General features: G+C 40.3%; 1 long non-coding RNA gene across 1 annotated transcript; it reads right to left on the reverse strand.

The window, feature by feature from the left end:
* Positions 1-5,282: 5,282 nt before the first annotated feature.
* LOC140616404 (uncharacterized) lies at positions 5,283-12,515 on the reverse strand. The gene is made up of 2 exons (XR_012016899.1): positions 12,406-12,515; positions 5,283-5,552 (listed from the first exon to the last, which is right to left on the reverse strand). It is a non-coding gene; the product is annotated as an uncharacterized lncRNA (long non-coding RNA).
* Positions 12,516-13,741: the final 1,226 nt, after the last annotated feature.

Below are 13,741 nucleotides of genomic sequence, written 5' to 3' on the forward strand. Positions count from 1 at the left end.
TGGCTGTAGCAATATCTCCAGCCCCACCTACCTTTCTTATGATGGAATTTTGGCATTCTTCCCACTTAGAGATAGAGTCTATGTTCCCTTCCTTGAAGCTGGATAGGATTTTCTAATTTTTCATCCAGAAGTGGTACTGTGTATCCTATTAGGCTAGATCACAAAATATGAAATGATTTCCATTTTATTTAGTAGAATATTTGTGCCCTGAAGCCTTCACCTGCAGTATAAGCAAACCAACTCTGTGCTATGAGGAAATGGAAAGATAATCCAGATAGACCTGAGACTGCATGAAGAGAGAGATGCTGGCCTTCTCCCAGCTGCTTCATCCCCTCATCTAGTCCAATTCTAGCCATAGTCTGACTGCAACTACATGAGAGATCCTGAGCTGGAGGTGACCAGCGAAACTTTTCCCACATTTGTGACTCACCAAAAGCTTGAAAGAATAAAATGGTTGTTGTTGTTTTAAGTCACAAAGTTTTGGAGAGATTTGTTATAGAACAATAGGCTCCAATACCTGGTAAGATATATTCCTGTCTAGGAATATAAGCCCAATGAAAATTTATGTACCTGCCATCTCAGAGAAATTTCTGGTTACTTCTGTAGTACAGAACATGTTATGATATTACATCCAAAGTGAAAAACAAGTTTTCAAAACTCCTACCACTAAAGAAAGGAGCTTTGGAGATTTTGAAGGCAACCATTTATCACATTTGGGAGCAACTAAACAAGGCTGCATGGTAAGCAACTCTAATACTTAGACCTTATATCATAGTGAATCTAACGTTGTTCAAAATTCACTGTGATGGATCCAGATACTCTAGGGATATTGTGAAAAGATCCATTAGGAGAATCACTGTGCAAATCCCTTGAGTTTTGGATAAGAACTGTATTTTTTTCATAAAATATTTATTATTTTTTAAAGAAAATACCCTTGATTTGTTATTGGGCCCTAGAGATACCAAATGGCCCACAAATGAGGTTTCTGTCATAAGTAGAATGTTATATGACGCATTGAGCCATAAATTTGGATAGTTGATCATCATCAATTATAAAATTAAGTTTGAGTAAGTGGTGAGGGCACCAGTATTTTGCAAGATCTGGTGGCTTATAATGTTGGTGTATCTATTTTTACTGCATTACCTACTTCTCTCTCATCCTGAAGCTATGACCTGGTCCTGGTGAGAACTGAAGAGAATATTCAAGTCTATTTTAGAGGGATTTCTATGAAATATGTTGAAATCAGTCCAAAGTGGAATACTGCAGTTTTATATCTGTGACTAAGAGGTGACTAAGAAGGGAAATTCTCCCAATGGTCAGAATTTCAAGTGATACAACTATCTGGTTGTCCATTTTGCTTAGAAAGAGAGATGGCTGGGGGTGTGGAGATATATAGATTTATGGAAAATTATAAATGATTCTGTGGGATGGCCTGAAAATTATAAGAAAGAAGATCAAAAGACTAGTAATACGGAGAAATTTAAAAAAGGTAAGTCAAAGGAAGTCTCAGAAGTGACCCAGAATGTTCACATGTTCCATGTGAACAGTGAAAGCGATTCCCAGGAGTCCTTGAGACCAATTCACATGGTCTACAAATTCAAAACTATGTTTATATGATACTAAGATGTCATTTATAGTTTTCACTCACAATATTTTCATGAATGGAAAGTGGAGTTTTCCAGAAGCTACATGATATTTCAACATATTGACCATAAAATCAAACATGAGACTCCAGATGTCTTCTAGTAGGTCAGGTATTAAAAAGACTTGCACAAATGTAAAATAATGCCATGCTTGCCTGCCACTATATTATTTTGCTTAAAAATGTTGTGTTTGAAAGAAGTTATTTGTGTTAATATACAATGAAATCACTGTTATTTTGAAGTGAATTAAATATATTTCAAATTTTCTCAATTTTAATGTATATAATTCATATAAATAAGACTCTGAAGTTCACAATAGTTTTTTTAGGGAATGAAGGTACTAAGACCAAAATTTTAAGAACCACTCTCATAGTCTATCACTTGCTTTATTGTATGTTTCTATACTTTCTGGTCCACTTTCCTAAGCATTTATCCATGGAATCATATTTTATTAATTTCTAAATACTTCTTCAATTTATCAAGGCCATTTGAATCTGGATCTTTATGCTAAGAGACTCACTATTTCTTTCTCCCATTTGGCCGCTCCATAAAATAAAAGAGCCGCTCCCTATTTTAACTGGATAGCATCTTGATGAAAATATCTTATTACCCTTGACACAGATCGATCATGGCTGGGAATCCACTGACAATCATTCTTCTTCATAGTTCACCAAATGGTAATACATCAATCCCACACTTAAGTGGTCTAGACCACATTTACCCACTTTATTACTGATCTGATCTTCTGAGACAAAACAAAAAGCCACAGCAGAGTCATATTGGCTGTAGTAGTTTGCAATCTTTTAATATTTCAGGTTTTTCCTTCTGGTCTACAAAGTTATTGGTAAGATTTAAGCTCTAAATTTTTTCTTTTCTGGGCTAGGTAGTAGTGGGAACATCCACTCAGTTTTTTTAGTCTTCCAGCTGTTGCTTTCTGCTGAATCTTCTGCAGTCTACTTTGGGCATGTAGAGTTCAGGGGTCAGCCAACTATTTGCCAGTAGTTTACTTTTTAAATTTTATTATTATTTTTTAAGTTTTATTTATTTAGAGAGAGCACAGGTATGAGGGGCATAGAGAGAAGGAGAGAGAATCTCACACAGACTCCATGCTGAACATGGATCTCCATGTGGGGCTCAATCTCATGACCCTGAGATCATGACCTGAGCTGAAACCAAGAGTCAGATGCCTAACTGACTGACGCCACTGAAGTACCCCTGCCAGTAGTTTGTAAGCAGATTTTGGGTTGTCTGCCTCCCATCTCTCTGTCATCTTTCCAGGATTTCCTCTCTTAATTTCCAGTGGAAATTCATTAAGAATTGAAGCACTTCATAAGAATGCTACTTTCTGCTCAAGTTCTAACCATCTGTGCTTCACAGGGAAAGGAGTGTTCCTGATAGAAAAGTTATGTGGTTCTCACTCAGTGCAGTATCTTTCTTCATGTGACACCTCTTCCCCACCTATAGTCTGTGTCTGCTTTAGGGGCTCTCTGTGCCTGAAATCATTTTTTTAACAGAATTTGTAATAATTATCTGTATGGAGGTTAGTTCATTACCAAATAAGCAACCATTATCAGATTGCCATTTAATTTAAAAACTTTTTTTACAGTTTTTAACAATTATTATTTTTTAGTTTTAACAGTAATATAAATTTATTTATACATAAATCCCATAGAATAAGAAGAATAAGTGAATAAAAGATACTTCCTTTAAAATTTATAATTAAATGGAAATTGTAGCTTAAAGTCATTTTGCTAACTCCCTTTTACACACACACACACACACACACATTCTTATTATTGAAGACAAAAATCTATTTCTATGAATCTATATTGCATAACTAATAATGGATAATGCTTTTTGTGGGAAAGTAATTGTTATAGGAATTCCAGCTTTTACTTTTATTTCTAGCACACAAGCTGTTTCTAGGACTGTTATAGTTAATTTTGTATTTCAACTCAGCTAGGCTATGATGTCTAGTTCTTTGGTCAAATACCAATATAGATATTGCTATAAAGATGTTTTCTAAATTTTAAGTAAAGCAGATTACTTTCCATAATGGGGGTGGAACTCACCCAATCAGTTGAAGGCCTTACAAGCAAGTCTGAGGTTTTGGGAAGAAAGTGGAATTATTTTTTAAAGTAGGCTCCATGCCCAATGTAGAGCCCAATGCGGGGCTCAAATTCACAAACCTGAGATCAAAACCCTGATATCAAGACCTGAGCTGAGTTCAAGAGTCAGACACTTAACCAACTGAGTCACTCAGGTGCCTCAAGGAAAAGGAATTTTATATTAAGACTACAACATAGAAACCCTACCTGCATTTTCAGCCTGACGGCTTGCCCTACAGATTTCAAACTCAAGGCTGCAACATCAACTTTAAAATGAATCTGCAGCTTGCTAGCCTGATTTAACCAGCTTAGACTTACTAGCCTTCACAATCTTATGAGCCAGTTCCTTAAAATCTCTCTATATATATACAGTTGACCCCTGAGCAACTTGAGGGCTGGGAGTGGCAACCTGTTGCACAGTCAAAAATTTGTGTATAACTTTTGACTCCCCCAAAACTTAACTACTCATAGGCTGCTGTTGACCAGAAGCCTTACTGATAACATAAGTAGTTTATTTACATATATTTTGTATGTCATATTATTATATAGTGTGTTCTTACAACAAAGAAAGCTATAAAAAAGAAAATGTTATTAAGAAAATCAGAAAGAAGAGAAAACACATTTCTAGTACTATACAAAATGCACATATAAGTGGACCTGTGTTGTTCAAGAGTCAACTGTAGATCATATTGATTCTGTTTCTCTGGAGAACTCTAATACAAAAAGAATACTTGGCAACTTGTATTATTTTTTAGAAACTTAGATGTTGGGACGCCTACATGGCTCAGTGATTGAGCATCTGCCTTTGGCTCAGGGCGTGATCCTGGGGTCCTGGGATTGAGTCCCACATCAGGCTCCCTGCAGGGAGCCTACTTTTCCCTCTGCCTATGTCTCTGCTTCCCTCTCTGTGTCTCTCATGAATAAATAAAATCTTTTTTAAAAAAGGGAAAGAGAGGGATCCCTGGGTGGTGCAGTGGTTTGGCGCCTGCCTTTGGCCTAGGGCGCGATCCTGGAGACCCAGGATCGATTCCCACGTCGGGCTCCTGGTGCATGGAGCCTGCTTCTCTCTCTGCCTGTGTCTCTGCCTCTCTTTCTCTCTCTGTGACTATCATAAATGAATAAAAATTAAAAAATATATATTAAAAAAAAGGGAAAGAGACAGATGTTATGTTCATTTTTGCCAAATTTTCAACTGTTTCATCCTCATTTTAGGAATGCCTTTCAACTTATATTGACTTTGTGATTACTTCTGGTGAATGTTCTTTTATCATAAACAAAGAAATTATTTAAATAAAAAGATCAAAAATTAAACATTAACAGGGTTTGTTTTTACTTTTGATAGAATTAAGATAGATGGAAGGATTTAAAGAATAACTGTTACTTTGCGATTAAATAATTTTATATTAAAAGGAAATTTTCAAAAAAAAAGGAAATTTTCAGGATATAAAAGAAATTAAATAAACATTAACTTGCATGAGTTTTAAAGAACTAAATAAAAAAATACACACAAACATTATACTTTCACAAAAAGTTCTAAGTTATCCATGAACCTATTTTTTGTTTATTCTGAAGGTTAAAAAAGCTTTTATGCAGGAAAGCTGAAAGGATAGTATGCTAACTTGAACAAATAGGTTGTACAAAAATGATTCGAAAATTTCCTTTTTGATATCTTGCAAAAGTTGGATCCCATTATATGTGCCTTGTTCTTTCTTAAAACCTCTAACTTCAGACTGTAGTTGAGCAGGAATATGGCTTAGGGTTTTCCTCCAATCATTCTTGGACTCCAGACAAGGTGCTAGACCTTTGAACAAACAAGTAGGTTACTAGCTAGTACCTAGGAAAAGACAAAGCTGTGAATGAGAAAGGTTCCTTACACGTGTTATTTCCCCACTCGGGTCTTCTCCATTTTGTCATTTTTAATCCCAGATTGAACATCTCCTTCAAGTCCAGTCAGTTTGCTTTTAAATACCAGACACAATAAGGGCTTCTGGGTGGCTCAGGTCATGATTTCAGCGTTCCTGGATCAAGCCCCACATCCAACTCCCTGCTCAGTGGTGAGTCCGCTTTTCCCTAAGCCCCTCCCCCGCTCTTGCTCTCTCTCTTTCTCTCTCAAGTAAAAATAAAATCATTAAAAAAAAAATACCAGACAAAACAGAAATCAAAGAAGGTGACTTGAATTCAGTTTTCAGTCATTTCCTCACTTGTTTTACCATTTTTTAAAAATTTATAAGATGTAAAGTTGTTAAATTATTCACAAGAAACAACAAGGAGAATTTGAATTTAAGCTGGGAGTTAAATAATGCTCGTGGCATTATGTGTTCTCCTTAAATGTGTGGTAGAAAGAGAAAATCCCCATTGATTCAAAATGGCTCTCTTAACTCTACCAACTCATGTGACTGTAGCATATGGCTGACTCTCATGCTTATTTCCAGTCTGGAGTGATAACACTTGGTCTTTCACCACTGAATTCAGTTAATAGGTATTGTACAAGTCATTGCTTATAGGTAAATTTATGGGGTATGTGTGTATGTATATGTGAAAACCAAGAAAAATGAAATAAAAGGTTATTACATTTTCAAAGAAGTTCTTCAGTATTTGAATTTGAGGATCCCTCCAATGTGTTGGTCGAGAAGAGAATATGCATTTATTGGAGGGGAGACTACCCCACGAGCGTATACACAAAGCCCATAGACTTTGTCCTTGGGCATGGAGTGGAGGCATTGTGGCCTGTATGGTGAGAAACTGGGTGGGGGGAGCATTCTTCTTGGGAACAATAGTCACAAAGATTGTTACCTGAGATGTTCCTTCCATTGTGTCTCTAGAAGACAGGGCATCCTGATCTTTTATTTCCCATCAAAAGTGAAAAGATTGAGGGTCATTCTTTGCTGCTTGAATGGAGAATTGCACAAATGTTTCTTTGCCAGAGAAAAGCAAGCAGAAAATAAGCACAGCTTGGCCACATTTGCCCGGAGTGCAAAGTGGGCTATGGGGAGACCAGGAACACTGGAAAACAGCCACATGTGTAGCACCACTAATCACAATCCAAATGTAATTGTGGCTGGTTTTGATGAAGCCGGGGAATGTGTTTTACCTGTTTTCTGGTTTTCAACAGTGTGTCTGCTTCTTAGAGACGTTAATTCACCAGAGTCACTAAAAGTACAATAAAGCTTTCAAGAAATCTGAGATCAAGAGTATTTATGGCTTGTAAAATAGTAAGGATTTCTCTGAGCTCTTATGAAGGCATGCTTTCTGATAATGGCTATTTTATAAGATAGGCCTCAAACTGAATGACATGAAGCAAAGGCAAAGGCTATTGGCTTTTCAGTTGTCACTTCCTAGCACAGCCCCAGAGTTTAGGTATAAGAGGTAGAGGGACCAACCCTCCAAATCTGAAATCTGACTCCAGTTCAAGTAGGACCACAGGCTCTCTGGGGGTTATGAAAACTCTGGAGCCCTGAGATCTGGTTCTCCAGGTCCTAAAGCACTGCTCCTACAGCATCTGTTTTAGGGGCTGAAAATGGTGGACATTAGCAAATAGCATGCAGCAAGCAGAACACCCTGCAAGAAATAGTCATGAGCAAATGTGAAACACTCCAGACATTCTCAGAATAATTGGGGAAGTCTTTGCAGATGGCCTGTAGTTATATAGGCAAGCCTCTAATCATGTAGGCCAGCAGACTCTGTGAATTCATATCAATGTGATTGCAATTAAACTTGTAGTTTGGGTGGCCTGGGGACATTTGAGCTACATATATTAATAAAACTGATGAACATTTACTTTTCTCCATTATTTTACTCAGATGATATTGAGCGAACAACCCCTGAATTGCCTTGTAACTTAATGCCACTCATTATTGTTTATACATTAACCAAACATACTCAATTGAATAATCTTACACTTGATTTATTTCTATTTATTCTTTCACTGTTAGAAGCTTTCACATTTCTATTTTTCTAGCACATACAAAGAGTTATTTATGAACACAGTAAAACAAAGAAAGTGCCTATTCAAATATGCCTGAAAAAAAAAAAAACACTAGTCATAGTAATGGCCTCTTTGAATATATTTGTTATATTCTTTGGGGGAAATTGGAAAATGATTAAAAATAACTTGCATTTGTATTACAGTTCATGTGTCACAGCCTTTTCATAATTTAGATATTAGCTTATCTTCCAAAACTTGGAAATCTGGGTAAGGCAGATGCTATTCTCATTTCATAAATAAGAGACATAGGATAGATAGCTTGATTGATCATTCTGAGCAAGACAGTTACTGACAAAGCCCTGGTGTTAAAACCACGGTACAGGAAAACCAGTATGCGTCATGCAAAAAATATTGTGTTTCTATTACTGTGTGTTCCAAGTATCGTTCTAGGTAGGAGGTACCCCATTGTGAACAAACTAGACTAGAAGACCTATATTCAGAAGCTTATATTTTAATGGGTAAGACGCAGACTATGAACAAATAGATAAGTAAGATATATAGTATGGGAGGCAATGATATATGCTATGGAGAAAAATGAAGTAGAACTAGGGGGACAATATGCATCTCTGTCAGTGTATGTTTGTGTGTGTTGGGGAGGGGGTTTGATGTTTAATCAGGTTGCCAGAAAAAAATTTCAATGAGGAAAGATTTGAAAGACTCAAGAGAGTGAGCCATATGGCTATAGGGGGAAGAACATTCCAGAAGGAATAGCCAGTACAGAGCCCCAAGGCTTGCCCGGTATGTTAGATGAATAGCATGGGGGCTAGTTTGGGAAGAATGAGAGGAGGGAAAGACATGAGCTCAGAAAGGTATGCAGAGGTCATTAAAGTTTGATTTCCAATTCCTCAATGACATATCTTTTTCAAGATGACATTTTGTTTGCATTTGCAAGGGAATTTTTACACCCTAAGTGGGACGTGTGTTATTTTCCGTTGGAAAGAGGCAGCATAGTTGATTTTGATCCCGGTAGCTATATAAGGAAAGGCTGAACTGAGGCATTCTGATTCACATGCAGCAGCCACAACAGAAAACCTGCAGACACCTTTAGTAACCACTTTGGGGTATGAGTGGGACAGCAGGGGGAGCCAGTGACCCTCAGCCAGCAAGTGGCATTGGGCATGGGCTGGAGCATAATTTCTCAGGGAAAAAAAACACCAGAAATGACTCTGGCTTTCTCAATGCATTGCTGCTGGGCAACGTGGGGTGCTGTGCTGGCACCCCAATCCAGAGCAGAGCCTAATGTCTATTGCATCCCAGCCCTAGGCAGAGGAAGAGAATACTGACTGTAGACAGGAAGGAGGAGCTAGGCATGCCCACTGGTTCCTGAATAGCTTTCCCTAGGAAAAACCAAGGTGCCTCCACTTAAAATGCAAGTATTTCCAGATAGTTCTCCATTAGCCTACTGTCTGCTGCAATAACTTTCAAAGCATGGTCTTAGAAGTGGCAGACTCAGTGTTACCTGCGAATGCTAGAAATGTAAATGTGCAGGTCCCATCCCAAATGTACTGAATCAAAACGTTTTGTAGGGTGGGCAGAAATCTGCATTTATCAAGCACTCTGGTGATTTTTATAGAGGGTAAAGTTTGAGAATCTGTAGCATGCAGGAGAAAAACCAAAGCACTAGGTTAGTGGGCATTCAAAACCACCCCATCTGGGCTCTACCTCCATTTCCAGCCACATCCTATCATTTTCTCTCAGGCTCAGCAAACTCCAGCCGCCCTTGCCCAACGCCTTATGGTTACTTAGGTTTATACTAATTCCATCATTGTCGGTTCTTTCTTCTTTGCCAGGATGTCCTTTTGGCGAAATCAGATTCAATCTTTCAGAACCAGCTAAAGCAGCTCAACCTTGGCACTCCTACATGTCATGGCTAATCAACAGTAGCCCACTTCATGACCACTTTCCCTGGAGTGTAAGAGTTAATTATCTACATATCTTCCTTTGTTTCCAGATCAGAGACTTTGTGAGGACTGGGGCCATAAGCTTGAGTTGTATCAGCAGTGCCAACACAGTGCCTGGGCCACAGGGCTTAAAAGCTTATCTTTTATGTTATTGTTGAAAAAATGAAAGACAAGGAATTAAGCCACCATCAGCAGTTGATATTTGAGCGGATGGGTGGCCACCATTGCATTAGACAGCCAGGGGTGGAGCTGAGGGAAGGGATTTGGTCTGAACTATGTTTTGCTCTCTGGAGAAGATGAGTTTTAAAGGTGAGCTCTGAGGCTCTGGGCAGAAGGGAAACTTAGGAGGGTACTACATTCCCAGAAGGAAACTGAAAGGCAGAAGTCTGAACTGAGAATGAAAGTAGTCAGGCACCCCCAAAACAAGTTTGCTCCAAATTGTTAGGCAATTGTGCATAACAGTCAGTGCTATGGGCGGGGGGGGGGGGGGGGGGGCTTCAGTTGGCCAAAGCTTAGACTGAAACCTATTCCTCCCCAATTAGTTATGTGACCAGAATGTGTTATTTAGCTCTTCTGAATCCCAAGTTTCTTTTGTAAATGAGATATAATATATAAAGTGGGAATAATTATACTAACCATAATAGAAACCAACCTTTATTGAATGCTTCTATAGGTTATCTCTTTTAATCTTTACAACCACTCTCTGATGTCAGAATTTGGACCTCCCATTTCTTAGCACAAAGAGACTCACTGACTTGCCTATGGTCATCGAGGGGGAAGTGAAAGGCGGGGGGTATGAACTTGAGTCTAACCATTGGACTCTGGGGCCTGAGTTATTTGCCATTATGCTATACTACCTCCTTAAGGGTCTGTGAGATAACATATGTAAAGTGCCCAGCAAGTGATGAAATGATAATCACAATTTTTCTAGGAACAAGCTGACTTTAGGATGTGGGGAAAATAATCCCAAAATATGGGAAAGAACTTTGGGATGAACACTAAATCTCTCTGCATATCTTTGTCCTTCCCTTGGCTGTGAGAAGGATGTTCTAACTCTGCTACATTTGCCCATTATCCTTTGCTCACCTGAAGTTAACCACATCCTTAATTTGTGGAAAGAAAATTGCTCTTTCCATCTGTGGCCTTAATCCAATTGTTAAGGATGCTGTTTCAAACAACACAATATTAGCTTCTGCTGAAAATCTTGGGAGCCTCCCTCCCTGTATGCCTTGGAAAAAGCACATGAGCTGAGTGACATAGTCTCCAGGTCTTTTATGCTTCTGGGAATGGAATTCTCTACCCTGTTGCTTCCGTTCAGGAGAAACCCACCTTTCTGAAGAGTTCTGGCAGGCTTCTGACATTAAGACAATGCAAAAGCACTTTGCTGATCTTAAAAGAATGGCCTCTATCAAGAGAGAAGAGACAGCCATGTGTCCCCAGAAATGCTTTCTCTGGATTGCTAAGGATGAGTGATTCATAGGGTTGAGGAAACTTTGCCCAGTCTAGAGGTCTTGGAAAGTATTACTTACTGAACAGAAAGCCAAGATAACATCCTGTATGCTTTTCTGGTGATTACAAGAAGGGAAGCTTTTCCAGCTGATTTTGAGAGCTCCTTGTCCTAAACACTTTCCCTTCAAGCCACAGGAAGGGAGATAGGAGCAACTATGTATGGAAGCTGTTAGCAAGTTCAGAATCATGAAATGACCTTGATTTTCAAGGCCACAGTGTTCTTCATTTCTTCAATGGTTCTAGGGTTTTTTTTTAAAATTATTTATTTATTTATTCAACAGAGAGAGAGAGCGCGCAGATAGGCCGAGTGGCAGACAGAAAGGGAGAAACAGGCTCCCTGCTAAGTAGGGAGGATGGAGGGGTTGGATCCCAGGACCTTGGGAAGATGACCTGAGCTGAAGGCAGACACTTAACCCACTGAGCCACCCAGGTGCCCCTCAATGGTTCCATTTTAACAGCTTGACTTTCTACCTGGAGTTTAGTGAGTTTTTTTAGGCAGCCAGATGTGGGCCTGGCCTACCACAGGCCTGGGAATGTGCTGTGTGCACCTGTCTTTGTGCAAAGTAGAGTGGGCCTGTCATGGATTGAATTGTATTCTTCAAAAAGACATGTTGAAGACTTCACCCCTAGTACTTTTGAATGTGACCTTATTTAGAAATAGGGTCTTTGAATATGCCATCTATCCAAGATCAATTCAATATGACTGGTGTCCTTATAAAAGGGAAATGAGACAGACACAAGGAGGAGAGAACATCGTGTAGACACAGATACGCAGTGGGAAAGCAGCCCAGTGAGGGTGGAGGCTGCTGCTAGCGCCCTGGGAAGCTGCAAGCAGCAAGGGAGGATCCTGCCCTGGAGGCTCCAGAGGAAGCATGGCACTGCCAATAAACTTAATCTCAAACTTCAAGCCTCCAGATCTAGGAGAGAATACATTTTTGTTGTTTAAGGACACTCAGGTGTGGCATTTTGCTCTAAGGCCTAGGGAACCAGTAGAACTAATGCAGGGTCCTGTTCTAGAGGCAACAGGAAGCCGGGGCCTGAGCTCCCTGAGAATGCCCTTCATGGTGTCCTTACTGAGCTTTGTAGCCTCCTTCAGATGTTAGGCTGATGATGGTCAGGAAGCACTCTTCTGGAGCTCTGGGCAGTAGGGAACACCAAGGAGAGTCCTTCCTGTCACACAGTGGATAGGAAGAGCTGCAAGACTGCTGAGCCCTGTCTTGTGATCCAGCCTAAAAGCAACATCCTAGTATAAAGGTCACCTTTCTGAGCGTGGGCTGCTAGCTGTCGTGCTTCAGGCTGCAGGCCACTCCTCTACTCCTCACTTGGTCTAGAGAACATGTCATCATGGACCACAGGATGCCAGAGAGGCAGCCTGGCCAGTTACCTTGACAACCTTATGATGTAATCCTCTAAACTACTTCCTGGCTGCAAGTCTAATGAGATTCTAGACACCGCCAGCTCCTCCCAGCCCGGACGGCAAGCCGCTGAAGTGAGTGCTACGGCTCACTTTTAATGATCCCTTCCAGTGATACCCATAGGATGTATTTGCATTAGCAATGAGAGGGGAGTCTGTCACTGAGCTGCATGGGATTTTTGCCCAGGGGACCCAAGGTTATTGCTGGCAGATCGGCTTTTGCTGTGGGCGCCCTCAGTGTGGCTCAGCTGCTGGGAGGCTTTCCTCAATCTCCTTGCTATGCTTTAGTGCAGATTCCCTGCAGCATTTCCACAGCACAGAATGAACATGACCCTCAGTCAGATAGATTTCTGGGAACTTCTGCACCCAAACTGAACCCTGAGTATGTCAGAAAATTATCCCAAGGGATTTCTTAACAAAGCAGTTTCTCTTTGTCTCCAGTCATTTATGCCCTAAATGTCTTTAGGGTTTTGAAAGTATGTTTTTAAAAAGCAGAGGCACCGGAGCTAAGTCAACACCCACAGGTTGCAGACGCTGCTCCACACCACTCATCATTTTGAAAAGTACCCCCAGGCCACATCCTGATTAGCCAGAGAGCAGAGCAGGGAGGGGCTCTCTCCATCTACTGCAGCATTTTGACAGATGCCAAAAGTGGATGTACATTCAGCAGTGTGTGTGAGAGATTTTATTTATTTGTCCCTTTCAATGAATAAGTGGCCATTCACCTCCTAACAGCAGATAGGAGAGGGGACGAGCAGGAGGGCCCCATGCTCCGTGTCTCTCCGGTCTGGCATTAGTGTCAATTGCAATAAACTCAGCAGAGAGAGCTGGAGGAGTGAATGCCAGGACTCCTTCTCCTGGGTTTATGTGAGGTCAGAGCCAAGGAGCCTTCTGCACCCAGAGGAAGCCGTTTTGTGATGATTCGTCTATCTGCCCAGGTGGGCAAAGAGTTCTGATAGGCTGTGAGAACAGAACAGACTGGGGCTGACAGTCCAGATGTCTGGGTCAGAGGCTCTGCATCATCCTTAAAAGCCACACTGAGTGTCAAAGCCAGGGAATCCTTTGTTAAGATGCCCTCAGGCCCAGAGGGTATATTTTCTGGGTGGTGGAAAGAAATGAAATGCCAAGTGGTTCAAAAATCTCCTCAAACATATGGATACTGTTTTCCAATGCCAGCCAAC

The sequence above is a fragment of the Canis lupus genome, chromosome 24 (assembly GCF_048164855.1).
Source record: "Canis lupus baileyi chromosome 24, mCanLup2.hap1, whole genome shotgun sequence".
Taxonomy (NCBI): Eukaryota; Metazoa; Chordata; class Mammalia; order Carnivora; family Canidae; genus Canis; species Canis lupus.